Source organism: Phalacrocorax carbo, chromosome 7 (genome assembly GCF_963921805.1).
Source record: "Phalacrocorax carbo chromosome 7, bPhaCar2.1, whole genome shotgun sequence".
Taxonomy (NCBI): Eukaryota; Metazoa; Chordata; class Aves; order Suliformes; family Phalacrocoracidae; genus Phalacrocorax; species Phalacrocorax carbo.
Genome location: NC_087519.1, coordinates 22,629,643 through 22,647,229, shown reverse-complemented (window position 1 = coordinate 22,647,229; position 17,587 = coordinate 22,629,643). Strand labels below are relative to the sequence as shown.

The 17,587-nt window shown below is 48.6% G+C and overlaps 1 long non-coding RNA gene across 1 annotated transcript in view; it reads left to right on the top strand.

The window, feature by feature from the left end:
• The window catches only part of LOC135314310 (uncharacterized), a 50,259-nt gene that overhangs the window by 17,619 nt on the left and 15,053 nt on the right, over positions 1 to 17,587 (top strand). The window contains exon 2 of the long non-coding RNA XR_010373784.1: positions 11,765 to 11,944. This is a non-coding gene — a long non-coding RNA (uncharacterized LOC135314310). The remainder of the gene's footprint in view (positions 1 to 11,764; positions 11,945 to 17,587) is intronic.

Below are 17,587 nucleotides of genomic sequence, written 5' to 3'. Positions count from 1 at the left end.
GAGAGCAAAGTAGAGAGGAGCGGGGGCTTTCTGGTTAACACCAATGATGCTGTTTGATCCTCCTCTTTGCTTCCTTGAGTTTAAACATTACTTTGCTGGAAGCAGCAGCAACCAGGGCAGGGAGCTGCTTTTGGCCTCTCACAGTCGTGGCTCCTGCATGTGGTGCAGAGCATGGTGCGTGGGCACACACAAAAAAGCAAATATGGGGCATTTGGGGCTCTTTTTGGAGCTTCTGTATCTTCTCCCCAACCCTGGGTGGGTGAGTGGTTGTGGCTGGCTGGCAGCCAACTCCAGACCTGCTTTTCTTCTTGGGCTTGCTCTCTTATTTCTACCCAGCTGTTGATTGTCTGGACAATTTGTACACGGATGTGTTCAGTTCTGGGCTGAATCTGCCCCAAATGAGAATAAGCCTGATCTTATCAGATTGCAGGTCAGACTGATGATGCTTCAGTCTTGCTAGGGGTAGCTGCAGGGTGAGCCCCTCCTGAGCACTAGTAGCTTTTCAGAAGTTGGGGTTGTGGGGTAGTTTTTGTCAATGATGACAAATTGTACTGTGTAACCAGCTGGCAAGAGGGGCGTTATCATCATGGGTGACAGGTCCCTGAAACCCCTCAATTGCCCCCAGCCTGCAAAGTGACCTTTGTCAGTGTCAACCTGCAGTGTGTGGTGTCATGGGTTCCCCAGCTTGGTTTCCTCTCCAGGTGTTCCCCAGGGCTGGATCTGCTGGGGTGATGATGCTCCAGGCTAGCATGTAGAAGGGCCATGGTGGTTTGCATCTTCTGCGAGTGGGCACGGGGGTCAACAGTGAGGCATCATGGCCATGCAATAGCAAGTGGTTGAGGTGTCTCGTCTCAGGCTCCTGGCTGGAACAGCTTGTTTCAAGCAGGATTTGCACCTTGTTGTGAAAAGTGGATGCTGAGTATTACTAGCAGTGCACTCTGCGCTTGGTAATTACTCTTCTAATAATTTGCATGAATAATCCTTTTCCTATTGCTCATTTATAAATTACTTATTGGGACAAACCTTCTTTGGACTGCCTGGCTTCACCACAAAGGGCTCAGCAGCAGATTTCTCCTCTTGGACTCAGTGAGTCTGGGCTTGGGGTTGGTTTGCCACTGATTATAGTTGCTCCATCTGTGACTATAGACCCTTAAGGATGACCTGTGTCGTCAGGTGCTTACCCTCAGATTTGGAAAGCCCACATGGAAAGAGGCTAAAGAGGAAACTGTAGCCACCGTAACCCTGGCGATACTGCCTGGGGCCTACCCTGGAGGCTTTTGGTAGAGGAACAGGACCTGTACCCTGTGAGTTGTTTTGGTTTTTTATAGCATGGATTCCTCACCCTTGGCTCCTTCTTGTCCAGACAGTTTTGCATCTTCATGTCTTGGCAATTGTGCTGGGAAAGCCCTGTGCTGGCCATGTGCCCGGGGGAGCATCACATTGTACTTGGAGGTGAGGGATGCTGTGTAATCCCATCCCAAAGGGCTGCCCTGCTGCTGGCCTCACAGTGAGGCCCCTGCTCCCTCCTGCCCCGCTTGCCACCTTTCGCATCTGGAGAGGATGGCTTTTTATTACAGCAATTTCCCTCTATTGCATAGCCGGCACCGGGGAGAAGTGCTTTTGAAATATAATTTGTGCATTAGCTCCAGAGCTCACTTGCGCTTAAGTGATGCTCTTGCTGGGGAAATGAAGGGGTTTAACAGCCCCGAGGATGGATGCAGAACCATCTGCATGCAGCCAAGTGAGCGCCTGCCCAGCCTGGAGCTGCCTGCGAGTGAACAGTTCCACTTGCAGCAGGGGTGAGCTTGTCCTGGTGCTTGCCTCTTGCCTCCATCCACTCTAACCAGCCCTTCACCCTGGGCCACCAGCCCTTGGAAATTCTTCATACACTTAACGTGCGGCTCTGGGGTCCTTGACATCTCTCTTGGGGATGCCACAATGTTTTGGAAGCTGGCGCTGGCTGCACCACTGATAGATGCAATGTCAGATTTCCCGATTTCAGATATTTTTAGAGCACCCAGGAAGCCTGTTTGCATTTCTGGGCAATGAGCAGGTGTTTTCCATGCAGCTCCGCAACCCTTTCTCATCTGCTACCCTCCCTGGTGGCATTGAGGAGGCCAGCTTGTTCAAACAGATTGGCGTGGAACACTATTTGTAAAGGTCCTTGGCTGCAGCAAGGGAGAATGGGAAGTGACATTGGGAACTGGCACAGTATGGAGCCACCTGGCATGGGTTGCTTTGGACAACTGATGTGTTTTTGCAGGGCTTGTCTCTGAAATAAACAGCAGGACTGTGTGCTGACCCCCATGGTCCCCCTGAGCTGAGCAGGTGGGTTAGGTGTGCCGCGAAGCCGGGCTGCGCTTAGACCTCGTGGTGGGGTCAGGATATTGGGATCTGCTCTTGGCTTGACCATAAGCCTATGTCTACCCTTGTGGTGTGGTTTCTCTGTGCTTGTGTCATTAGGGTAACCTGCCTTCAAGGAGGCTGGAGGGAGGATTTGGGAATGAGTACTCCCAGAGCATTGCATGACTATGGGCTCTTGGGCTCCTGGGCTGTGCTCTACAGTCCTGTCTCAAGTCAAGTCACCTGTTACGTCAAGGTACTCCCCTAGGTACATGCAACTGGTGCCTGCAAGCAATTCTAAGTCAGGCACCCAACACCCTTCATCTTGCTTAAAGAGCTCTGAAACTTTACTTGCTGGATTTAGTGTGCTTCTGAGAGCACTAATGTCGCCAGGGAGCAGTTGGATTCAGTTCAAAGGACCCTACGGACGTGGTGACCAGATTGTCCGCAATGGAGAAAGGACCTACCTGGAGTGAGATGAGTGGTGTTTGCAGGGTGGTTTTGAGTGAATGATTGTGTCTGGAGTACCCATGTTGAGGACAACTCCTGCAGGCAGTAAAGTCATGCTGTGAGTGTCTGGATAGGTCTAGACCTTGCCCTTGCCTAGGCTTTTAAACTTAAAGCTAGAGGGGGGAAAAGGGACTGGATTTATGGAGCTGTCATCACTAAATGACCCTCAAATTCCTAATTTACAAAATGCCTATTTATATACAGATCAGACCTTCACAAAGCTAAATCAAAGCTGGTTTTAATTTTTTTTAGTGTTTATTGACACGATTTAGGGTGTGGCAGCTTGCTATCAAAACCAGTGGCTGTTAGCACAGTGAACCAAATCAATCTTTCCCTGCTGGAAAGTCTCTTCTGCTGCCATTTTCAATGTTGTGCCCTGAGGTTGGTGGTGCTCTCTGTGTGCTGAGACACCTAAACTTGCACGTTTGGAGCAAGCCACCCTGCACTTTTGCATTTCAATAATGGGACAGAGCTCACCTTTCACCCTCCGTTAATGAAATTTCACAAGGTGATATTACAAGTAGCTGATTAAACAGGCGGTATTTGAGCTGAAAAATGAAGACAAGTCCTAGAAGATGGCCGCCACTGTCTGTGCAGGGGAAGATCATTTTCTTTTGCTGAGAGGCCATGAAAATGAACCCTTATGCCATAGCCTTGGAACTGCTGTCCCTGCTCCCCCATGGTGACCCATCTGCAGCCTGGGTCCACCCCAGCATCACCCCTAAGCACTGGAGGGGGAAAGTTCGCAACCAAAGCTGTGACTCAGGTCCCTGATCTGGAGACGAGACTCATTTTCCTGGGGATGGCACAGGATTGGGGCAGATGCTCTGCACTGGACAGAATGGGGAGCAGAGCTGCTGGGATGTGGCATTGGTCACCAGGGCATTATGCTGCAGGTGGTACTGGGCCAGGATCTGCAGACACTTTGAGTTTGTCCAAAATTCACCAATTAAACAAAAGCCACAATTGCAGAACCATCCTTTGCTGCCAGTTGCCCTGTTTCCAGGGGCAATCTGGGGCAAATGGCAATTTTCCAATTTCCAATTGGACTAAAATGCTCAGAGCTGAGAAAACTGTGCACAAAACAACTTCTCTGGGAAGAAAAACAATTATTTTCCCACCCGAAATACATATCTCTGGGTAATGTTAATTGCATATCTCTGAATAATGCTAATTGCACACAACCTCTGTGAAGACATATGTAGATAATAATACCTCGGTCTTCAAATATCCTCTTCAGAAATCTCATGAATATGACTAAAATGGCTCAATTTTGTCCCTTTAAACACTCCCTGCTTTATCATGAGGCTAATGAGCATGGTGGGGGGTGGAGGGGCCAGCTTCCAGCCGGTGGTGTAGGTCGTGCGCCAGTTTTCCTTTCTCTGATAAGCAGCTGTGGGACCTTCCTCCTTCCAAACCTACTCATGCCCAGACCCACGAATGTAGCATCACAGCTGATAGCACCAAGAAGTGGTCTCATGAATTGAAGAAGTGCTGGATCTCACTGTGAACCTTCTTCAGCCCATGGCTGTAGATATTTGTCCTGTCCAGATATCAGGCTTGGTGGACTTGGCCATGAGTGCTTGCTTTTAGAGAGATAGAGGAAGATGGGTTGATGGATAAGTACCTCTTTTGGGACTGCTTTTTTGGGAGCTATGCAGAGGGGTAGGATCAGGAGTGTGATGGCCATCTGTGTGGCTTCTGATGTTTGTCCCATGTGCATGTCTCCAAATCAAGATATGTGCTTTTCTAGATGGTCTCAAGGACCTTCCAAAAATTAATTTCTCCACCTTTGTACTCCCCACCCTATTTCTCTCCGTGTCCCCAAGCTCTCAGGGATGCTCAGGGAGGTCCTTTACCACCACTGTGGTCTCTTTCTGGCTTCACAAGCCCTGCGTGCCAGCCCTGGGGCAGGGGGATGTACAGCTCATATATGGGAATCTGGCTGTCTCTGAGACTGGTAAATATAGCTTCAGCAAGGGCATGTCTGCATGCGTGTGACAGTCTGTGCAGCCAGGCTCTATTTTTAGGAGTGCTGGCAAAGGACACACGCACGCACGCACGCGTCTAATCACAGCTTCTCCCAGGCAAATGTTCCCTTTCTCTGGGTTTCAAGCCATGCTTATCAATTTCCTCTGCATTGTTTCCTTCAATCCTTCTCTGACATGACAACTCGCTGTGGGGAGGAGGGAGACAATGAGCCGTGAAGGAAAAGAAAGTTGGCAGGGGGAGATACAGGCTTGGGTGGGAGTAGGGTCTGCCTCCCCAGATTGGGGTATGCTCTTCCAGCCAACAGTCCCGTTCTCATGGGAGATCTGGGGATGCTCCTGGGTCCTGGGGGATGCTCCAAGGGCTGGGTGTCCCCTGGAACAGCTTGCACTTTGGGAAGATGGGTGGAAAGGTGGGGAGTCTTGAGATGTCCCCAGGATGCCCAGTTTTTATTTGTATGGTGATGGAGGAAGAGCACAATGCAGGGGGGAAGGCTGGAGGCTGAGTGATTAAAAACAAGCATCCTCTGGGCTGTGATTTAGTGCTGTTGGCAGGAAGGGGCTGTAACTTTATTAAGACTTAGAAAATGTCCAACTTTTTCCCCAGTGTGTTTTCCTCTTGGTGTGGCTCTCCATGGAGGGACAACATAGGTGATACATCCGTAGTGTGGTCACGGGAGGTGCTGACATGTATCCAGGCTCGGTCATGCTCTGTGCTGGACAACCCCAAAAATTGCCCAGTGCCTGCGAGAAAGCAGCTTTCCCCAACTGTTCTTCTCACAACTCCCCTTGAAACAAATATTCTGATTTATTTAATTTACTCCAATGGCCAGGGAAGCCATTCCTGGTTGAATTTTACAGGGTGAAGACCTCTGACAGCCCCATGTCTGGGGGTTGATAACACCCGTGCCAGGTCCAAGGCATAAATATTTCCATAAGTGATGCACCTTGGCCAAGAAAAGTATATTTTTCCCCAGCTGATTTGCAGGCAGTGGTGACACAAGCTTCCCAGGGCCTCTCCCTGACTCATTAAGTGGTCAGAAGCAATTAATTTAACCCCTCACTTTCTCCATTTGGGAAGACAAGGGATTATTAATTGCCCTCGGAGGTGGCAAAGATGGATGAAGCCAGTTAATGCTTGTCCTGATCTTTCAGTGCAGTTTCTGTTTGCTTCAGATAATGAAACTAAACCAGTTTGATGCCCTGAATTCAACAGAAATCCTGGTGTTTTTAGCTAAAATGCTCCTTGTCCAGCATTAAGAGAGCAAGTAAAAATTCACCATGGTCTAAACAGGACTGTGGCATGGAGTCTGATTTTAGGGCAAAACCTGCTTTTCTCAGAACAAGCTAAAACCCAGACTTTTTCAGTTGTGTGGCATAAAGATATAAAGAACGTTCTGAAGCAGAATTACCATTTTTAAAAAAACATTTTGGTGAACAAGACCATTGAAATTGTCCTAGCAGATACATTGGTGCTGTTTGCTTTGACAAGACTTCAATTTTTGATGTTCAAATGAAAAGTTTGAAGCTGTTTTGTCAGGTAGAAAGCCATCCTAATTAAAAAAAAAAATAATGCTTAAATAGGCCTTTTTTTTTTTCTTAAAATTTAGCAGAAAAAGGCAAACTGCATGTTTGTCAGGCAGCTGGGGTCAGTGAATCTTTTTTTTTTCCCCTCCGGGAAAAAGGATGGTGGGAGTGGCCAGCCTGGAAAAGCTATTTCTAATTCCAGGCTTGAACCGATAAAAGAGGCATCACAGGAGATATCAGGAAAAAAAATGGCTCTGAGCCGATGTCACCCAAAGGCTCTGTCCCTTCCAGTCCTCTGCTCCTTCAGCCGATGTGCCAAAACCCCAAAGGAATATAATTTCTAAATGGGCTTTTTGCTTTCCTTTACCATTTACCATAAACACAGCTTTTTGTCTCATAGCAAAGATGCACTTTTGCTTTTATAAGCCTGTCTTAAGCACCACTTCTTACATCAATGGCTTTAAATGAAAAAAAGAAAGCTCGTTTGAATACAAATGTGGCATTTACTTCCTTAATGCCTCTCTTGTGCTAAGCTACCTTCAAACCCATCAGAGACACTTTAATATATTGAACAGAACTCCCCTCATTTTGATGCTAATGCAGCATTTCATGCAGATAATGTGCTTGAATCATGCGCTGAAATACATTAAAGGTGAAATCTAGAGCTTCAAGGAACTACTTGTGGCTCAGCGCTTTCCTCCTTACCCATTTACATCTGCAAGCCAGGCCTTGGCAGGTCCAAGGCCAAGCTTGTCCTATATAACACGATTAATGACTTTAATAAATTGAAAAAACCCCAAACACCTGATTTTTAAAATCTCATTTCATTGCAATGGGCTGTTCACTTGTGGGACTCATTGATGTATGATGCTCTGGAGGACAAAATGGGCTTTGAGTGAAAAAGGGCTTTACCAGCTCATGAAGAAGAGGTCTTGAGGGGCTTTTAAGCATTGTGGTCTGGATTCAACCTCTGGCATCCCTGTGCCAGGACATGTGAAAAGCCAGAAATTAATTTTTAAACATAGGAAGGACATCTCCATGGTCTTGGTTTGCTGCTTGTAAGCCCCCGCATGTCCTCTTGGCCTCCTTCAGAGGCAGGAATTGCTGATCCCATCTGGATGTTTTATAATGTTCCTGTTCTCCCAGTGCTTGATAGCATCAGCTGGGTGTCCTCCAGTGACGGGAGAGTGGCGGCTGCTTCCATTTACTGTCCGGAGTCCAAAGTAATAATAAAAAAAGCTTTGAATTTGGGTCAATGTGAACTGAATATTTTTTGGAGGAAAGAATATTTTTTAAAGTTTCCATTTTGGGTCAGCAGGTGTCAGAGAACCTGACAAGAAACTTTTCATTAAAAAGAAGTTAATTTATTTGTGGAAATGTCATTTTTGTTTTGAAGAAATCAAAGGCAGGCACATTGAGGTTTGGAAATACTTTCAACTGTGCTTTTCTGGCTGTGTCATTAAAAAAAAAGTCTGATTTCTGCTGAAACTGCTGTGATCTGGGTCTGCAAATTCCTGTGTTCTCCGGTGGAGCTTCCTCATCCCAGGTAGGACATGCTTGTGTCCAGCTTTTACTGCCTTCAACATGGTCTAATAACCAAATAATCCCCTGCAAAGCCGCTCGCTGGTGCAAAGGGGAGCAGGTGGAGGCTGTTCACTTTGTTCTTGCAAATTAGGTACATTCCTCTTAATTAGTGCCACTCACTAATGACCAGCCATCCTTCAGTGAAGCCCAAGGAGGTGCAAAGGGGGACTGTTTGCCATATTATGTGCCCTGTGGAGCAGCTTGGCATCTTCCCCTTGCACAGAGGAGAAAGTGTTGATGCAGAGAGCTTCATGCCCGGGGCTTTTTTTTCTGTTTTCAGCCTCAGAAGAGGGGCTAGCCCCTTTCCTGTCCCCCCTGAGGGTGCCATCATTTGTTTTAGTCTCAAGCTTTTGCTGTTCTTCAGGTGATGATCCCAGTGCAGACATGGCTGGATGAGCACTCTTGCTGCTCCATCGCTTTGGCCAAGCTGAGACCTGATTTGCTACAGGCATGGGCTGGATACGACCACTCTGACGGGATAAAGATGGGATCCCCCTGCTTGTGGGTAACTCCTGGGTCCAAACTCAATAGGCTGGAAGGAGCACAGGTCTAGAGGAGACCCAGGTGGAGGTCCTGGTGATGTGACCACTGTGAATGTGTCTCCTGGGGATCTATAGAAGCAGAGATGGGAAACGAAACATTTTTCACTACTGATACTCTCTTTGTTTTGTGGAAATATTTTTTTTTTAAAGCAGCTCAGCCCTTGCTGCAGCCCTGTCTTGGAGGCTTTCCAGTGGCTCTGAGAAGAGGTGTGGTCCCTGGTCAAGAAGACAGACTAAGCTGGAGGTAGAGCTGTGTGGCTTTGCCTTCCGTTCTGCCTAAAGACAGATTGGTCCAGGTGACGTGGCCCATGCCAGAGCATCCCACAGCCCTTTCCTCACTGGCAGGATGATTTCTGTCCCTCTGCCAGCCCAGAGTTCACCCAGGAAGGATGCAGGGCCACCAGCCCCAAGACTGGGGACAGAGCTCTTCCTGGGCTGAAATGCTCTTGTCAGACACTCCTGGGCATCAGTCCCAATCTGAACCATCCTCTGCTGAACAAATTAATCTCTCCCACTATGATAACTTCGCTGACATTTCAGTAGCATGTTTCTTTCCAAAGGGTTTCCTGTATCACTTCTCTCACTGCTGAAACGTGGCCACCAGCAAGACTCAGTGCCCGTCCCTGAACCTCCATTGCTGGCAATCAGGGCAGGGGGATGATGCTCAACACATCCCTTGCCAAGGCAGGAAAACATTCTGAGAATGGCTCAGAGGGCTGGAAAAGGGGATGTTTTGGAAGGAAAAACATGGGAAAGTGTGGGTGAAAGCATGGGGATGGTCTCTGTTACTGGGCCCCCAGGCAGGCCCTTTGGTGATGGGTGAGTGGGGCATGTCAAAAGGTCACCCTAGACCATGCTGTGTTTTTTTCCCACATCAGTCCATCCAATTCATTAAAGAATTTCAGTTCTGGAAAAGGTGCAGTGCAGCCTCCAGGGTCTCAGCCTGTGCTGGAGCAGGGATGGCAGAGGCAGAGCTGGGCCAGCAAATGGGGTACCCCAAAGGGAGGGGATCACAGGGTCTGGCTGCCCCCTAACCTCAGTGGGAGGGCTGGGGGAAGTGGTGGGCAGTTTTCAAAGGAGTTGGTGTTTAGTGTTCCTCCCTGAGCCAGCTCTCCCAGGCTGTTGCATTTTCTGTGTCCTGGATCTGTTCCCTGTCCCTGCTCACGTGTCGTCTTCTTGCATGTGGCACCCTACATCATGGCTGTCACTAATGCAGATGGGCACAAGCCAAATGCATGGAAGGAGCCTGGACTGGACAAAGGAGATGCAACTTCCTTTCCCAGGCTAACCTCAGGTTTAGGAGAAGGGCTGCTCTGTCACCACAGGAGGTGGTGGAGGGAGTGCACAGCATCGAACAAATCCTTTCTGACAGTCAGGAAATGCCATGGCCTTTGCAATGGAGGTGAGCTGACAGGTGGCACCACTCCCTGGGTGGGTTGAGCCTCTTCTTCCAGTACTGCTTGGTGGGGACCTTGCCCACGGCAACATGATGCTCAGAGCTGGAGTTAGCAAAAGCAAGCTTTGACCCCTTGGAGAGGGGCTTGGACCCCTTGGGGACTCCCTAGTGCTCTCTTGGAGGGGGTTTGTACTTTTGCATGCAGGGTGCAAGCTAAACCTGTAGCTTGTTGCCCTGTTTTCAAGCCATACTGCTGTTTTTATCCCCTCTCCCCGGTTGCATGGCGCTGGATGTGGGTCCTGAGCCCTCCACCACCGCCAGCTCAGCTGATGCCAGGTTCAGACCCTGTGTCTCAGTGGACCTGCATCAGCAACTGCTGAGATTCATGTGGTTTTGCACAAAGATGGAGATCTCGGCTTTTTTTGAGCACCAGCAAGAGGCTGGGCAGCTGGAGAGGATTACTTGCCATCCACAGGCCCAATTTGGTGCAGCCTTCAAGGGTTCTCACTATGAACCAGGCAGGATGCCATCAGCTAGTCACTGAGACAGCCACTTCAGAGCTGGGGGACCTTCCTCCAGCAAATTGTGGGGTTCTGGGGGTTCTCAGCCAAACATCCCCCTTTCCGAGGTTGAGCTGAGCCCTTCTGCCCCATTCCCAGAGCCCACCAGGGCTTCTTTGCACCCTCAACAGGACCATCAGCGGAGCTCATTTCCCCAGTTAAGCATTGTTAGTCCTTGAGCAAAGGGAGGAGGGAGGCAGCAAGGAAGGGGTTTTATTGGGAAGTCATTTGTTCCTTAATTGAATTGCTCCTGTTAACAGCAGCGAGGAGAAGAGGAAAAAAAAGCCAAACGGGAGGTAAAGGCATTTAATTCACTTCTGCTAGAGTGGAGCTAATATTAATAAACTTCTGGATGAAAAGATTTGCAAGGGTTTGTTAGAGGGATTAACTCCAAAATGGTGATTAGATTTCCCAGAGTAAACTCCCTGATAAACAAGGGAGACAATGAGATGCAGATGGCATCCTCAGGAGGAGCAAGATCCCACCCAGCTGCTAGACCTGTTGTATGGAGGAGCTGCTCCTTGCTCCAGAGTAGGGGACTTCCTCCACTTTTACCCCAAAACCAAGCAGAGATGATGTCTCGGGACCTTTCTAAGGGGGCCTTGATGTTGCTTACTGCCAGGACTCTGCAAACCTGAGCTTGGATGGAAGTGGCACAATTTAGAGGGACCATATGGACCAAGGAGCAGAATCTGAGAGTTGCTTGGGTGCCTATCCTCATGGTGGTCCTACCACCCAGGTCCCATCCTGGGGACAGATGCTCAGAAGAGCTCAGCTGTGTCTATCCATGCAGCATTTTCTGTATGATATGTGGGCATTGGTGTTTCAGGGGTGTGGGGAGAGCTGGGTCAGCTCTCGCCCTTGTGGGAAGTGAAGGAGGAACTTCTGAGATCTTTCATCTTGCTTTTTTGTTTTCTTTCTAATGAAATGTTTTGTTTCTGCCACCCTGGCACATTGCTGATTTAAAAAAATGACTAGTTTGATTTTTTCCTTTTAAAATCTTTTTTTTTTTTTTTAAATGGATCTGAATAGAGGGTATAAAAGCCTGAAATAGCACATGCCACACTGGAGTAAAGAAACATGCATCATCCTGAGGCAAAGAAAATATCTCTGCTTGTCCTCAGCCCATGTTTTTGCTCTTCAAGTTTGTGGAAGCTTTCTGCAAAAGTTGCTGTTTCAGATCAACCCAAATATTTTTTCTTTTCCCCCTAAAGTGTTTGGTTTGCTCCCTGAATGAACTATCTGTGCTTTTACTTGCTCCATGTAGAGGTAGACACAGATGTTCACCTGTACCTTCTCTCTTCCCTCTTGCAGAGCCCAAATGAAAAGCATCAGTACCAGAGGGCTGATTTGGATGGAGCTCTGCAACCCACCATGCTGTGTGTTCAAACCCTGCTCTTCAAGTTCCTACCATCCATCTATCCACCATCTGCAGCAGAGCCACCACAAGCCATAGGAGTACCTCTGAGGTTTTTTGAAGATACGTATGCTGAGGTAGGTCTGTGCAGGGTCCCATGCTATGCCTTTGCAAGGACCAAGCAAGGAGAAATCCACCCTGAATCTCAGCCAGGGTTGCCAGGGTTGAAGGAACAGCCCGTTTGCTGCCCTCGGTTGCAATCAAGTTGCTCTGCAGATACTGAGAACAAGCGTGAGACCCTCTCTGGTTCTGGTTGGGCTCTTAAGAACAGGCACATCTGCTCAGGGAGGGAAGAAAGAACCAAAAGCTGGTCCAGAGGTCAGTGTCGCCTGTATGTTGATGGTCTTCAAAGAGCTGCTTGCATGGTGCAATGATTAAGCATCCTGTAGCATCTGGAGGCACCCAGCTGTACAAGCACCTCGGAAACAGCAGTCGAGCCATTTTTTCCCCTAAAAGGGTGGAAAATTGATGTTGTTCCCATTTCAGAGACAGAAAAAGAGGCCCAGAGCAGACGAGATCATCCAAAACAGAGATGCCCAAATCCACTGCTGTGCTGCCTGGCCCTGGAGATGCCCATCAGAACCAACCCTGCTGCAGTTGAACAGCTACGTCCCAGCATCAATGAGCAATCTGAGCTGTTTTGATTTCATTATGCACACTTGTTTTCTTAAAGTGGAATATTTAAGAAGGGGGGGTGGGGGGTGGAAAGCATTTAGAGGGTTGCCATCAGCCTTCAGGCATCAAATTTTATCTGCTTCAAATTATTATGATCAGTTAGGGAATGCTATCTGAGGTCGTGCTGCTTTGGTGCCGTCCCCCCTAATTCCTGCCACCACCCGCTGGTCCTGACAGCCTGAGCTTAAAACCCACACTGAGTTTATGAAAAAGTAAACAAAAAGCCAAAACCAGCAAAAAAGAGTCCCTGCAGAGAGCTGGGGGTGCTTGTCCAGGGCAGGGGTGAGATGGCAAGTGCAAAGAAGGGGTTTAGTCCTTGCTCTGCCCTGGGGGTTTGAGGACATTGCTTTTTCCCAGGGTATCAGTGATGCTTTAGGGATGAAGCTGGGGAAACAAGATTTAGAGAGGACAGGATTTACCATTCCTCTGCTGCATCCTGGATTTATTAATCTCTTTAACGCTTTCAGATCACCCAGAACAGAATGGTGGTGGTGTTTTCATAGGGTAGAGCAGAAACCTTCTGGGATGGGAAGGTGTTCTGATCTCCTGTCATTCCCAGCTTTATCCAAGAGGACAAGTCGTCTTTCTCCTTCATAGCCTGTCCTCTCTCTCAACCCCTCCTTTCTCCTTGCTCTGCTGCCTTCAGTGCTTGGGAAGCCTGGAAAAGGAGAGTCCTGGCAGTCAGGATGGTTTATAGCTGATGAGGTCCTTTGGGGAACCATGGCTGGAGGCTCACGACGGGGATGCAGGGACAGTATGGTTGCTTTTTCAGGATGCTCTTGCATCACTGGAGATTGGCATCTGCTGGCTCTGGAGGTGCAGTGGCTCACAGGGACAGGCAGCTGGTGACTCACGGGCAGGTGCTGCAGGATCCTCCATAGGAAATGGCCTCAATTTCCTGCAGCGAGGATGGGAGGGAAGGTAGTGCCCCCCAATCACCCCACATTGCAGCCGTGGCCCCCCTCATGTACTCACTGGTACCCCCCTTACCCATCCCCAGAGATCCCAAATGGGCAGCACTGCATCCTGACCCGTGCGGTTTGCAGGATGTCCTCAGCAGCTCCTGCTAGCCCTTGTGCCCACAGTATCCTCATCTGCCACCCACTTTTGTCCCCAACATGTACAGCTTTGAGGACCGGGGGGGTCTGGTCCCCTCGGGATTCTCCCAGGCTTGCTGCCCTCTCCCAGTATCGCAGATCTCCTGGCTCAGCAATCTCTGGTTCATGGGGCCAAAGGAGAGCCTTTTCCAAGGCTCCTTTCTCCCCGGAGATGTATTTAAATCCTCTCCATGTGCTAAAATGATGCTGCCGAATGACAGGACCGTGCCCTGGGATAAAGACAAGGGTATTGCATGTGTTTCTCCATCCCAGAGCAGACAGGATGGGGGGGTTATAGCTGCCTCAAACCTACAGTGATGTTGGAGCCTGCTCTTGCCAAGCAACCTTGAGACTGTTTTTTTTATTAGATCACAACTTCAGTTGATAAAGATAACTTGACTTAATGCACTTCGACTTCTGTGAGGCATTTGACTTAATCATGCATCCCGGCCTGATAAAAATCCAGCACCGCACCAGCCCTGCGCAGCCCGCATTAAATGGATTAAAAGCTGGTTAATGGAGAGATTGTCGGCGTTGCTCTCTGCTCTTTGCTATATTTGTCACTGAGCTGAAAAATGATATAAAATAAGTGGAGGACATATTTGCAGATGCTGAAATGTGGTGGAGCAGAAAGGAGAAGCAAATAACCCATTAAATAGGGGTGGCCCCAGCAGTGCAGAGGGCTGGGGCTCTGCTGAAATCCATCTGCTGTTGTAACACCGCGGCAGACCTGGAGGTGTTAAGGACAGACAGGAGCAGATGTGATATGGTTGGTTTCTCCAACCCAAGATCATGTAATACCTTTGCTTTTTATTTTTTGGGGGTGTGGATCCAGGGCTGCCCCTGGGGCTGAGTCTTTCCATGTCCCTGCACAGTGGTGGATGCCAAAGCTGAGAGCTCGTTCTGATCCTCCACTTCTCTTGTTTCCTGACCCTGCCACCCTGAATTGTTGGAAAAACACCTCTTAATTGTCAGATGCTCACTTCTCTTCTAATTAACCACCTTGCAGGCATTTAGTAAATGATGCTCTTTGTTCATAATTACCAGGAAAAGGTGATTCCTACCTCCCAGAAGCAAATTCATTTTCACCTACTGGGAAACATATTTTCTTTTCTTTTTTTAAATTTGGTGGGCTGAGAGAGCCCAGGTGTTTTATGGAGAGTCAGGTTCAGCTCTGGAGGGTGGTCTGATCCTGCAAAGTTCTGTTTAGGGATTTGGGGGCTTCATTTTTTTTTTCTCCAGTCCCTTCAAAGAACCTTGAAGTCATCCCAAGGGCTCCACTGGCTCCAGCTCTCAGGTTGCCTGCAGACCCTTGCTGCAGGTTTCCCCTGGTTTAATTGTTTGTTATCTCCATTTAATTTTATTTAGGTCCTCCCTTGGGTTTTAGGATTCATTTTTGGGTGTGTAGGGAGAGGCATCATTCTCCTGGTGTGGTCCTTGCTTAGCTGATCTCCTGTGTCAACAACTCCCTGCATTGCTTGCACCCATGCAACAGAAGGGGAAACTGAGGCACGAGGCCAGGAGCACCAGGCTGGGTGGCACCTGGTCTGTGCTTGCTTGGGGGAGCAAGCAGCAGCCCAGCCCTGATGCCAGGGCGTGTTTGGATCTGGCACTGGGGCTCTGCTCCCCCAAAGGGGAACAAATCCCCCAGGGTCTAGCAAGACAGCCAAGCCAGCACTGAGAATTACATTGACCTGATGTAACTCATTTAATTTGTGGTCCCTCACAGCAGTTTTCTCCAGCACAGAGCCACCAGCCCCATTTCCAACTCTGCCATTGCATCACCAATCGATATTCCCCATCAAAAACTTGGCGGCAAAGTCAAGAAGTTATTTCCCCTCTGCAAAATTGCCCATGGAAGAGCCAAGTTCAGCCTTTCTATAAATAGTCCTGGCTGCAGTCACAGTGTTGTCACCGGCTCATGTGCCACACAGTCCCTGCCCCTGAGCCTGGCTTTGCTAATTCAGCATGTCAGCTTGCACGCCAGAGCAAATGATGTTAATCCTTCATTTCTGAAAGCCTAGGCCAGCCTGGCTTTAGTTTCCCATCCAAGGCATTTGCACAGCTCATCTGCGTTGCAGCTGATGGCCATCACCTCCTTGTCAGGCCTGGTGAGCAAGGTAATTCCAGCGATCCAGAAGGAAAATCTCCCTTTCCCTTGCAGTCTTCCTGCATAGTGTTTGCATGAAATATTGAATTTTAGAGTTCTTTTTAGTTTAGAGTTTAGTTTAGAGTTCTTTTCCACTTGGGGAAAGCAAAATGTTGGAGCAGCTCTTCGCAGCAACTTCCTCCACGGGGAGCAGCATCCCTGGTGCTAAAAAAGGTGAAAAAGGTACATTTAAACACAACCAGCCATAGATGCCTTGCAGATGCCAACCCTGCAGTCCCCAGGCTCTGTCGCATGATATTGTCCAGCCCAAACCCTTTCCCGTGGGGCTTTCAGAGCCCGCCCCATCCTCCTCTACCACCCACCAGATCCGTACCATGGGGTAACCACTTTCCAGGAGGAAAGTTTGATGGGAGAGCCTGTAACTCCACCAGTGCTCTCCCAGCTGATCTTTGAAAGTGCTTTGAAGTTGGGGAAATCATGGAGGGTTTTCTTTCTTTCTTATTTTTTTTTCCTTGGGTACTAAATTTTAATAGTTCAGTTTTTAATGAAGGAGCAAATGCTGCCGGCCAGTGGCACTTGGGAGCAATGTCTGTGCAAAGGAGAAGGGAGATTGAAAAGCCAAAAAAGAAAAAAGGGGGAAAGAAATTCCCTTAGATGTAGATTGAAATGTCTCAGAGAAACCCCTGGTGAAACCGTCCCCTTCCCATGCAAGGTGTCCTATTGTGTGGGGACATACCTGCTTTGCCAGGCCAAGGACACACAGCAAGGTGGTAGCAGGGTCTCTATCAGCACTAGGAGGGTTGCAAAAAACCTATAAAATATTTAATATCTATATTTTTTTCATATTTATATTTTGATTTAGAAAGAGAAATGTTGCTTGTCAGATATTTACTGGTTACTCAGATATAACTCACACCTTTTTCCCAGCAAAAACACCCAAATATAGCCAAGGATCCATTTAAATTACAGGCAGGACAAAACATAGGAGGCTGCTCCAATTTAATAATAACCATAAAATGGATATTACTCTCTGGGTTTTGTCATGCAGTAGCTTGTATTATTAAATTCTTCACACCCTGGGCTGGTTTTATTCTGTAAATTTGGTGCTGAGGTTGACAGGCGTCTTGGAGACGAACATCTGACCATGAGCCAGCAATGTGCCCTTGTGGCCAAGGCCAACGGTACCCTGGGATGCATTAAAAGGAGTGTGGCCAGAAGGTTGAGGGAGGTTATCCTCCCCCTCTACTCTGCCCTAGTGAGACCACATTTGGAGTGCTGTGTCCAGTTTTGGGCCCCCCAGTTTAAGAAGGACAGGGAACTGCTTGAGCAAGTCCAGCAGAGAGCTACGAAGATGATCAGGGAACTGGAGCATCTCTCTTATGAGGAAAGGCTGAGAGACCTGGGTTTGTTCAGCTTGGAGAAGAGAAGACTGAGGGAAGATCTCATCAATACCTATAAATATCTAAAGGGTGGGTGTCAGGACGATGGGACTAGGCTCTTTTCAATAGTGCCCAACGACAGGACAAGGGCCAATGGACACAAGTTGGAACACAGGAAGTTCCACCTCAATATGAGAAAAAACTTCTTTCCTGTGAGGGTGACAGAGCAGTGGGACAGGCTGCCCAGGGAGGCTGTGGAGTCTCCTTCCCTGGAGACATTCAGAACCCGCCTGGATGCGTTCCTGTGCCCCTTGCTCTAGGTGTGCCTGCTCAAGCAGGGGGGTTGGACAAGATGATCTCCAGAGGTCCCTTCCAACCCCTATCATTCTGTGATTCTGTGATCTTCCCAGGGTTCACCCCAGGTCAAGGGCTTGGCGGGTCTCCCTGGACTCAAACAAT